Here is a 12,037-nt window from a genome sequence, read left to right as displayed (position 1 = left end):
TTGTTTAGTTTTAAGTAAAGATTTATGCTCTAAGTATTGTGGTATAATGGCTTGTTTATAGCATTCACTCTCTTCTGCTTAACAGTCCTCTTTTCATAGGAGATGTGGTGACTCATGCAACCGATAATCATTTTGGCAAGATTTTAATTTTATTGTACCCACTACAGCCATAACAAATTATTAGTAGGGCGATAGGCTTCCAATCGTGGAAGGACTAATATACAAGAGGACCACACAATAGCGTATTCCAGTGGAAGATGCAATTCTCTATTTACCTAAATACCGAATTACGAGTTAACAGGTGCAGAAATGCAGTTTGTCTGATGAGCTGAGCAAGTGAGTTCTGGCCTACCTTCCTGACGTACGAGGCATGCTATTAGTTCGTTTCTTCCGCCAGTCGACTCGACTGAATCGAGTAGTTGTACTTTCCTAAGTAGCACGCGCGTCCGCTACAACGTACTTTATACGTTTCTGTCTGGTACATAGACAGCTAACACATACCTACAAGAAAAGTCGCGGCCATTATAGTGACCGCCGTACGTTTTTCTGTCTGGCATTTGTTCGAGATAAGTCGCGAAAATGCTACTGTTTTCTTGTACAGAGAACTTTCGATACGTAGCGTTATAAATACGGACTATTCGCCGAACAGGAAGCTAGTTTACATTCAGAAGCAAAAATGTTAAGACTGAAGAATGAATAAGTAGAAAGTAATAGTTGTAGCAAGTGCAAGTGTGAATATAAGTCAAGAGTGAGAGTGATAAGTTGATTGTGAAGTATTAATAATAGTAATTCATAAAGACTCGTAACAATATTTTTACTAACAATGTAACAATAGTTTCCCATTCCTAACTCGTATTACGGTATGGGAAACTAATGATGCGTGTATCTCCAGTAATAGTGACTTTCGAGAACAATCCTAAATACGCATTGTTACTATATAGGCCCTCTGTCGAATGGACTAAAAAGGAACGGAATCGACAATGAAAGTTCCACACACGTAAATTGCCGAATGACGTTATCATTGGAAACACGCCCTTATATAATGTGCCGTAAGGTACATATTGGCTTGTCGCTTTCAAAGTAGCTATTTGTTCACACTACATAAAAGTCTGGAAGCGCACATTCTCGAAATAACTGAGACACATATATAAGAGAAGTCGAGTCGCTTTTTGAAAGTTATGATCGTTGCGATAACTTGGAAGTGATAAAAGTGAACAACTGCGATTACTGGCTGTTACACGGACTTCAGTCAGTGTTTTGCTTAGTGATATTAGAAATACCCGGTTGTGATCGTGTGTTTTAGTGCTAAGTCTACTAGCGTTGGATTTTTTAGTGCGAATAAAGTGTTTGTTCGAGAATTAAACTTTGCATATGACTTGATTATTTTTTATTATGGTAAAAGTAAACCTAGCTCAAGATATCTTTAGTGCCCCTTCTTGAGGTTTTTCTGTATCCGCCGCTGGCCATGTCACGTCATTCAGATGCCGTACGAGGCCCACGAGAGAGGTTCGTTGACCCCCCCAGACGCGATATGGAGGAACATGGGGTCATTACACGGCTCTCACGGCTGTTGTAGACTACTTTGTTTTATACATGGGAGCCGCTGCTGTCCTTTCCTGACCCTTGCTGCCATTTCCCTTAGGGGACCATCATTCGCTGTACATTAGAACTGCTGAAGATTAAGAGACCCCCTACCATTTTGTGTTTGCCTTCTCCAGACACCAGGCAAAGCAAAGTTCCCCAAAACAAGTGAAGTGAGTTCCACTGGCTCAGTTTCAGTGCCCTGAGTCCTCGCTGTTCCCTTTCCTCCCTGTACAGGGTGCCCAGATCTACCACTGAAATGCCACTTGCCGTCAAGTGGACGACAGATCCTGTACTTTCTACAGAGGAGATAGGATCCATTGGAGAGGACAGTATCTGAGGTACCTCTGGTACCGGTATCACAGGCACACGACTGTCAGAAGTTCTTCTAACACACCAACTGCCAATCATTTGACAGTAGTTAGAGCAATTTCCAGCAGCTTACAAATGTCATCCATCTCACCCTGTGCTCAAGAATGGCATTCATAGTGGGGCTAAATGTTTGCTGGTGTAATGTTTTACAAGGCAGTGAACAAATCACTTTAAATTAACCTGCTGATTATCTTGTCATCAGTTGAGCTAAAAAGTTACCAATTCTCTGTAAGAATTGATGTTCAAAGACAAAATGAGGTTCCTATTAGGCAACACAAAAAACTGTGATAAAAATTACTAGTTTCCTAAAACGTTTTGAGGTTCGTTATAGTTGTTACCAAACTTGAAAGCAGAGTTAATTTACGGTAAATGGAGGCAATATATAGGTCTACTCCTGGTTAAGGGAAAGCTAGATATAAAACAATACATTAGAATATCTGCTACAGTAACTAAATCGCAAATGCTGATTTACTACAAACTGCTCATAGATGACGCAAATGATAATGGTAACTTTCAAAAATTCTCAAAAAGGCATGTTTAATTGTGTTGATATACAATGAAATTCAGGGGTGATGTATTCTTTGGCAGAACTGTGAACCACAAATACCGATTTACTTCGAAATTTGTACAATGAAATTAGAGAACAATACTTTTGAATGAGGATAAGCCTGCTATTCTCAAAAATTTTAAATGAGCACAATTAAGTTTAAGCCTACAATTGACAATAACACCAGGAGTTTATTGCAGCACTCAAGAACGTTCAAAACTTCACAACATACCACAATACAAATTGATATTTATACACTCCATGAAAGAATATGTAGAAGTGACGAGAACAGTAAAACATGTGAATCTAGAACTTCAAATCGGCACATAAATCTTACACACACTGTTCCACACAAAGGAAAATTCCAACGCCAGATTCTGTCTATAAATAAATGTTGCACATTGCACAGACTTTTCACTTAGATGTTTCTGTGCACTCTTCTACACCGGCATGCCGTAGAAGAATAGTGCAAATACTTGGAAAATCACTAAAATGTTGAGCATCAGAAAAGTGTATATATATATGTGTGTGTGTGTGTGTGTGTGTGTGTGTCTGTGTGTGTGTGTGTGAGGGGCGGGGGGGGGGAGGTGTTATGGGACCAAACTGCTGAGGTCATCAGTCCCTAAGCTTACATACTACTTAATCTAACAAACTACCTTACGCTAAGGACGACACACACACACACACACACACACACACACACACACACACACACACGGGAGGACTCGAACCTCTGATGGAGGGGGGGGGGGAGCTGCATGGAGCGCGACAATATGCATATGACCGTGCAGCTTCCCTGCATGGCAGAAACGTATATCTTCTGCCTATTGCAGCTAACAATGTCTCAAGCCTTGTACAGCATAATATTTCATTAGAAAATATCATTAGTTATGGCTCAGATGGTGCAAATCTTTCCGTTGGAAATCACAATTCAGTGTCCATTCGATTAAAAGAGTTTCTTCCTGGAATAACATTAACAAAATGCAATTGTCATTCAAATCACTTAAGTGATATTGATGGATGGAAGGCACTTCCCAGTCGTTTTGAGGAACTTGCAAGACAAATGAATGTTGGACAAGTAGGCTGCATTAATTTTATTTATTATAGATCAGAACAGAAAAGGTAAGGCCTTAGGGACCCTAAACTTGCCCTGTGATAATTTCTTAAATTGTATTTCCAATTTATAAAGTGGAGTTGGCCCAAATTTAATACAATGGATGCTTATTTCCAATCTTCAAAAGTGTAGCACTAAACTTAAAGCAGCAAATGGAAAAAATTTAAAATTCTGTTCTTGGTTGCTTTTCCAAAGTTTAATTTTTTCTTTTAGTTGTTCAGCTTTCTATTTTGTTTAGCTTTTTAAACAACTACATCATACTTTGCAAACAGTTGTTAAAGAAGAAAGAATGGTTGGCATTTGCTTTTACATTTTTAAGAAATGTTGTATTTTATTTCTAAACTTACCTTAGTTTGATTTTCTAGACATATATATTGTTAAAAAACCAAATTCATCATTCTAACATTTGCTACACATTTCTTTAATATTATCAAACTGTAAATCTCCACCTACTAATTCATGATAAATATGAATTAAATTTGTATCATCTTGTCTATATATATTTAAAAAATTTAAATTATCTCTAACTGTTTTTGTATTTTTAATAAGTTTGAGCTAAGTAAAAACAATCTATACCTTTGTGTCTGCCTCTAGTAAAATAATCTCTAACAGTATCTTGATTTTCTAGAATAAAGTTCATCAAACACAGCAACTGAATTTTCTTTAGATTCATCTAATGGAATAATTTCTTCATTATTTTCAATTGAACTAACAATATGTTTATTAATTTTGTTCAATTTTTTTGATTGTTTTATAAATTCTTGATACTTTGGTTGGTCTAAACTCTTTGAATAAATATATAAATGTTTAATTTTATTCCAGTTTAATCATCCTGTAGCTAAAATATAATTATCAATCATTAATGTTGTTTTTCCACACCCACTTGGACCAATTATTACTCACCTTATAGAATTTGGTAAAAGTTTTCCATGTTTGTTTTTTAAATTATTTTCTGGAATTCTTACTTTAGGTTCCCAATCTGTTTTGTTCATTTATTTAATAATTTTTTGTTCATTTATTTAATAATTTTTTGTTCATTTATTTAATAATTTTTTTATTTATTTATATTTTCAATTCTTTTCATTTGTATTTATCGTTTATTAAATTTTTACATTTATTTATATTTTCACATTTATTTACATTGTTTCATCAGTAAATGAGCCGCCTGACACAGTCTAAGGACAGCTTAGGCTGTCACTTATTTCAACTTAGTAATAACTCATCTGTAATTAGAAAATATGTGATAATTATACTGATGTTTCAGTAGTTGGATTTTATTCAACATTCCTAACACCAAATATTAAAACAAAATATAATAAACTTTATTGTGATGTAGAGACAATAGAAATTTCAGAAGGTCAATATAGTTTTAACAATCTTAAAAAAATTATTCATTCGAAAAACCTAATATACATATTAAAACAGATGAAATTTTAAATAGAATTAATATTGAAAGTGATGTACAATTATATATGGATATTCAAGACAGAATTGGAAATTTACTTGATTTAATAATTAAGTTGTTTTACCTAATGAAAAAGCTGTAGCTAAAGATGTTACAAAAATAATTCCTTTTGAACTAATAAATATAAATTTTAATCTTGCTGATGGAATGTACATAAAACATAATGATCATTTTCATAAAGAAACTAATATTATTGCTTAATTTAAACATAATGCTGAATCTGATGAACCAAATTATCCTGTAAATGTTGCTATTTTTGATACAACTCAATATTTAGAAGTTACTATAACCAATGAAAATGATAATTTAACTGACTTTAATGGTGCTACTGTAACAGTTATTTTAAAAATATCTTAATAAATTTTCTCCTTAATAAATAAATAAATAAATAATTGCTAAAACAATAAGCAATAGCTAAAGCAATCTTTGACTTCAACATGAATAAAATGGAAAGTTATCAGTTTTGTTCATTTCCTTTTAATGCAAACACCAAAAATAATTTGCATGTTCCTAACAAAGACACAGAAATTGAAAAAATTATTGGTGATGGTTGGCTACATCCAAATCGTGCAAAATTATATATGAATTTTAAAATTATTGGAAATGATAGTACAGATTATCCAACACATGATGGAAAATAAAATAAAAAATTAATTGATAATTATGTAGCTAAATTGTTTGACTTTAAGATAAAAAATGAATTAATATACTATCTAGAATCGAACATCATTATTTCATCAACAGTTTTATTACATTTAACTTCATCTGTTACTGATAAAGTAAGTTTAGAACGACATATTCTTAATACAGGAAAAGTAAATAGTAAAAGAAATGAAGTACTTTATAATAATCAATCAGTTGATTTGTCATTATTTGATCATGTTAAACTACTGAATATTTATTTAAAAAATGGTAGAAATGAAGTTTTTCCTCAAGAAATGTGGAATGGTAATCCACCAAATAATTCTCTAAAAGCATATGATGCACTTTTAGATTTTAAACAAACGTGTAGCGACGCTGCCGCGCGCTAATTCAAGCTCGCCAGTGTGTGTGTGTGTGTGCTGTGCGCATGTGTCAGTACAGTGATGTAGCGACGCTGTGTAGTTCCGCGCCAGCCTCTAGAGGCACTGTGTTTTATAACTTTTATATACGTTCTGTTTCTTATGATTATTATTCCTTGTTTTTTAGAGTTAGTGAGTAGTTCCTTGTCTCCTGACTTGTGTGGACGGATACTATTTTCTCTCCTAACTACAGAAGTTCCCGAGGATTGAGGATCCTCTGTATAGATCGGAAGCAAAATTTTATAGCCCCGAACTGTCCACACATGCCGGGCGTCGTCAGATACACGCCGCAATAAAGTTATTATTACTCAACTGAAGGTCTTCATTCTTCCGAATCACGTCAAGCAAAAGTCGGACAGCCACCAGTTTAGCTGTACCCGACAAACGAATTACTTTACTAAAATCAGATATTGATATTGGTCCATTTAGTTTTATAAATAATTATCTATTTATGTAATTAATATGACACATAGAAATGTTGCAACTACACAAAAAAACAATTATGAAACTTTGTCCAACTTTTAATGATAAAATTCCAAATGTTACACTTGCTTATGTCATTATGTATGGTAAAAAGAATCTTACATACGGTGCACAACACAGATTATTTACTGAAAATTTTTAATTATTAACATTTGCTTCTATATAAATGAATAAAAAACTTAAAATAGTAATAAAAGTGTTAACTTCATGTTTATATACATTTCTGAAACATTTCAAGATAGAAAAAATAAAAACTCAAAATTTTAAAATAATGTACTTTGTTAACTAATACATTTTTATTGATTTACTTATCTTCATACATGTAAGAAAAATATTTTACTTACAACAACAAAGTTTCAACTACTTTTTCAGGACAATGAAATTTTATGAATGTGGTAGAATTGTATTAAAGAGGTCACTCAAAAAACATTTACAAACAATAGATCATAGTAATCTTATGGCTGCTAAAGCAGAAGGTAAATAATTTTATGTATCTAATTTATTATATATTATATACTGTATATATTACAGTCACCTATGAGAAATGTATGTAAAATGAGTGATATTTTATTACAGTTACTATTATATTACTATATTATAATTATTAGGTGAAGGGATAGTAGGATGATATTGTAGGATCAGGATAATTAGGTGAATTTTGTGAAAAATAACAAAATTGTGAGTGTTAACGAGCAATTTTTTATAAAACTGACCTATGAACCAGAACCTACAAAATCATCCCACTAACAAAGAATAAATTACAGAGAAAATTCCTTAGAACATTGACAAGATGATAAAATAAAATACAAACAGCGGGATAATGCCATCCATGGTCTGTGGCTAGCCCGGTATTTGGGGGTTTTGATTACTGTTTTGTGTGTTTCAGCAAGATCAATGGTAGTACACATATCCTACAGACTAGCAGATGTTGGTCCTGCATGTCATCACACTGGCAAATTACGTCATTACTGCTGATGCCCTATTTCCAGAATCTGAATCTGCATCCCCATTCTCAGCCTGTAGAGCGTCTACAACGTCATAGTATGAATCGGTGGCTGGTTGGCTCAGGCAAACAGTCTCACCAAAGTTCTGCTCGGTTTGAAGGCATAGGGACACACACACTCTTAAACCATCCATAGTTTTATGACAAATATTTAAAAGCGATTTAACATTTTTCCGAAACAATCTCACATCTCGAACTCCCATGAACTCATAACGCTCAAAACAAATTATAGTCCTAAATAACAAGGACTAACGGGGCTAAAATTTACTACATTTATATCGAAACTACTACTAACAGGAACAGCACAAACTTAATTTTACGTTACAATAACTTAGATATACAGTGTCACAATTACTGAACTGTATTAAATCGCCATAACCTCTGAACGGTTTGTGTTGTGACATTCAAACTGCACGGTTGGCCGCGAGCCATGATGGGGGCTGATATGAGCTGTACGGTTCGGTTTAGCGATGAAGCCCGCTTTCATTTCGAAGGGTTCGTCAATAAGCAAAACTGGCGCATTTGGGGGACTGAGAATACACATTTGGGGACGGGAAGTCTCTTCACCCTCATCGGGTGACTGTGTGGTGTTGAGTGTCCAGTCACAGAATAATCGGTGCCATATTCCTTCATGGCACAGTGATTACTGAACGGAATGTGAAGGTTTAGGAAGATGATTTCGTCTCTATTATCGTAAGTGACCCAGATTTTGAGGTGGTGTGCTTCATGCAAGACAGAGCTCACCCCATCGAAGCAGGAGAGTGTTTGATGTCCTGGAAGAGCATTTTGGGGACCGTATTCTGGCTATGGGGTACTCAGGGGCCACTGGCCTGGGCCTCGATTGGCCGCCATATACTGCGTATCTGAACACATGTGACTCCTTTTTCTGGAGCTATATTAAAGACAAGGTATACAGCAATAATCCCAAAACCATTCCTGAGCTGAAAACAGCCATTCAGGAGGTTATCGACAGCATCAATGTTCCGACGCTTCAGCGGGTCATGCAGCATTTCGCAATTTTTTCTGTGCCACATGATCACCAATGACGGCAGGCATATCGAACATGTCATAACCTAAATCCGAATATCTGTAGTAACGTTAACATGTTGAATAAAGTGTGTGCACTCTGTACTTTGTAACTAATTTACGTATTTTCATATAGTTCAGTGACTGTCATCTTTTATGTTAGCATAGTTTGCCAGAAACCTGATTCGCAGCCTCATAGTGGTGCTACTAGCGCCACTCTCATGCATCGGCGTGAAAACTGAGCAGACATGCCTACCAACTTTAGTTTCTCCTTCTCGGTGATGCGATCATTTTTCCCATCTGTATACTTTCGTATAAAACGTGCGAAGAAAAGATAAAGGAAAATTTGAGATTACAGATAAATTTCCTGGGATGGATTACACAAGAACTTCGTATATAAATGTGCTACCTTTTTTTATTTTACAGTTGATGGTTAGCTTGTGCTGGGATGATATTTATCGTAAAAGCAGGGAAACCAGTGATATTATCCGCATCTTGCACACATAAATCACGCATTTTTACAAAGCAGCAGAAAAAAAGCTTTCTTCGGACTACGAAAAAGGCGAGTACTTTCCTCTTTAAAAGCCTGACAGAAAAATGGAGAACTAGCTCTGTCAGACCTCATTCCGCCTTCCCCCCACCAAAAATTTTGGCATGTGAGCATATTCGCGCTCTTAACACAGAACATTCTAAATCATTTTACCCAGTCTCTCTTTGTAGTTAAGCCTTCATATTCAACATTCGTCTCTCTCTCTCTCTCTCTCTCACTGCGACCATCTCCCCTCTCTTTGGCCACACTGCTATTATCTTCATCCGCCTCTCTTTCTCTTTAACTACCACTTTCTTTCTCCCACAATCACTGTCTCCTCCCTCTTCCATGTCACTGTCTCTCTGCTACTTTCTTTCAGCACGAGGAAGTTCGAATATGTTCGCATGCCGAAAGTTCTGGATAGGAAGGCAGAATGAGGATTGAGGTAGCTGGTTCCCCACTTTTCTCTCACAGAATTGAAAGAGGAATTTATTCGCTTTTTTGTGCCTATTTTCGCCATTCCTTGTCGTGAGGAATATTGCATCGCATCGCATCTCACTTACTGTTTGGCGCGTTCTGTGAACAATTAAGACAGACGAAATTTCCTTAGTATGGTGTTCGTAGTTAATATTGTGTGTCGTTATTTACGTGAACCAAGCTGTTATGCCTAAACACAAATGCACCATTCATACCGATTTAAAAGAATTATAAGCTTTTCTCGAAGAGAGAAAGCTCAGTTACGAAGTTCACAGAAGAATCTGCAACGCCACGATTTCCACTGCACGCGCTGAAAATTCGGATATTGTTGTTCAGCATGATAAATGAATCAAACATAATCCGACTTATTCTGCTACTGTCAACAACTTCTAAAATCTATCACTTTGGAAGAAGAGGCTAATTTTCCTTCACACATCCTCAGGAATTCTGCTGTTTCTTAAAAAAAGTATAACACTGCTGGCATACATATGCTTTATTGGTTTTCAGTGTCAGAGTTTTTACATTAATTATAAAAAACGAAACATAATATTATCGGTGTGGACTGATCTGGTACTTCACAATAATTACTATACACAATGTCGGCTCTACACTGAGGTGACAAAAGTCTGGAATGCCTCCTAACATTGTGTTGGACCCTTTTGCCTGGCGCAGTCCAGCAACTCAACATGACAAGTCGTTGGAAGTCCCCTGCAGATATATTGAGCCATGCTGCCTCAGCAATCTCCTGTAATTGCGAAAGTGTTGCCGATGCAAGATTTTGTACACAAACTGACGTCTCAATTATATCCCACAAATGTTCGATGGGTGGCCTTATCATTGGCTCGAAATGTCCAGAATGTTCTTAAAAAACCAACTACGAACTGTTCTGGCCCAGTGACATGGCGCATTGTCATCCATAAAAATTGCTTGGTTCAAATGGCTCTGAGCACCATGGGACTAAACTTCTGAGGTCATCAGTCCCCCAGAACTTAGAACTACTTAAAGCTAACTAACCTAAGGACATCACACACATCCATGCCCGAGGCAGGATTCGAACCTGCGACAGTAGCGATCGCGCAGTTTCAGACTGAAGCGCCTAGAACCACTTGGCCATAACAGCCGGCGCGATAATAGGGGACATAAGAACATAATGAGGGGACACAGTGGGGGTTAAAACATACATGTACATGGAGGCGTTCATTGTGGAACACTTTAAAAAAGTCCACATAAATTTAAAGCACAGTTGGCGATTTTTAGCATGTAAAAAACACTGAAGTCACAAGCACGAGTTAAAGGTTGGCTATAGCATTAAAACACACCAGGATGACGACACTTTGAAACCACTGTACATGACAGAGTACACACGACGAATGGTACAAACTGCCGGAAGGGACCTGCGGAGGAGGGGAAGCAGGCTTGAGACGAGAGAAAAGAAGGGGCAGAGCTGTTGGAGAGGGTGGGAGGAAAAGCAAGGGGGGGATCAGGGGGCCCCACCGGCGGGGAGGCAGGAGATGGGTGGAGTGGGATACGGAGATGGGAAGAGAAGACAAAAGGGAGCGCAGAGTTGCAGGAGGAGTGCACTGGAAAAGGAGGGGGGAGGATAAAACCGGTCAGGGAAGGGAAGAGGAGGGGAGAGGGAGCCCTGAGGAGGGGTAGGGGGAAGGTGGGGATCTAATTGGTAGGAGGGGTAGATACAAGGGCGAAGCTTATCATCTGGGAGGGGTAGACACTGGAAGTTGCATTAGGAAAGGAGGCGGATGGTGTGGAGATGGAGATATAAAGATGTGATGATAAAGGTGCGGTTACAGGCTGGTGTTGTAGAGGATAGACGACACCACAGGGTGGAGGATATGGAGTCTGCAGATGATGTACAAGGTGTGGATGTGTTTGAGGAAAAGGAGAAGATGTGGGATGGGAATGAGGTCATGGAGGATCCACATGGGGGATGGGAGGCACATAAGGAAGGCAAGGCGGAGTGCATGGTGTTCAAGGATTTGGAGAGCCTTATAGAATCTGGATGGGGCAGAAATCTAGGCGACGCTGGCATAACAAAGGATGGAATGGATCAAGGATTTAGGTGTGAAGCATGCTGGAAGAATGCAGTCCCCATGGCTGGCCAGACAGGAGTTTCAGGAAATGAAGTCTATTGTGGGCTTTGTGTTGGTACGTAAGGAGATAGGGAGTCCTGGTGAGGTGACTGTTGATGGTGAGGCCAAGGTATTTCAGGATAGGAGTGAGGTGGATATGATGACCATAAATAGTGAGGTAAAAAATTGTGGCGCCAGAAGGAGCGGGTGGTACAACCTACGATGATTGCCTGGGTCTTGGAAGGGTTGATGCGAAGTAGAGCAGCTTCGTCAGTGCACTGCAGTTGTACGC

The sequence above is a fragment of the Schistocerca nitens genome, chromosome 12 (assembly GCF_023898315.1).
Source record: "Schistocerca nitens isolate TAMUIC-IGC-003100 chromosome 12, iqSchNite1.1, whole genome shotgun sequence".
In the NCBI taxonomy this organism is placed as follows: domain Eukaryota; kingdom Metazoa; phylum Arthropoda; class Insecta; order Orthoptera; family Acrididae; genus Schistocerca; species Schistocerca nitens.
Note: the sequence above shows the minus strand (reverse complement) of the source record.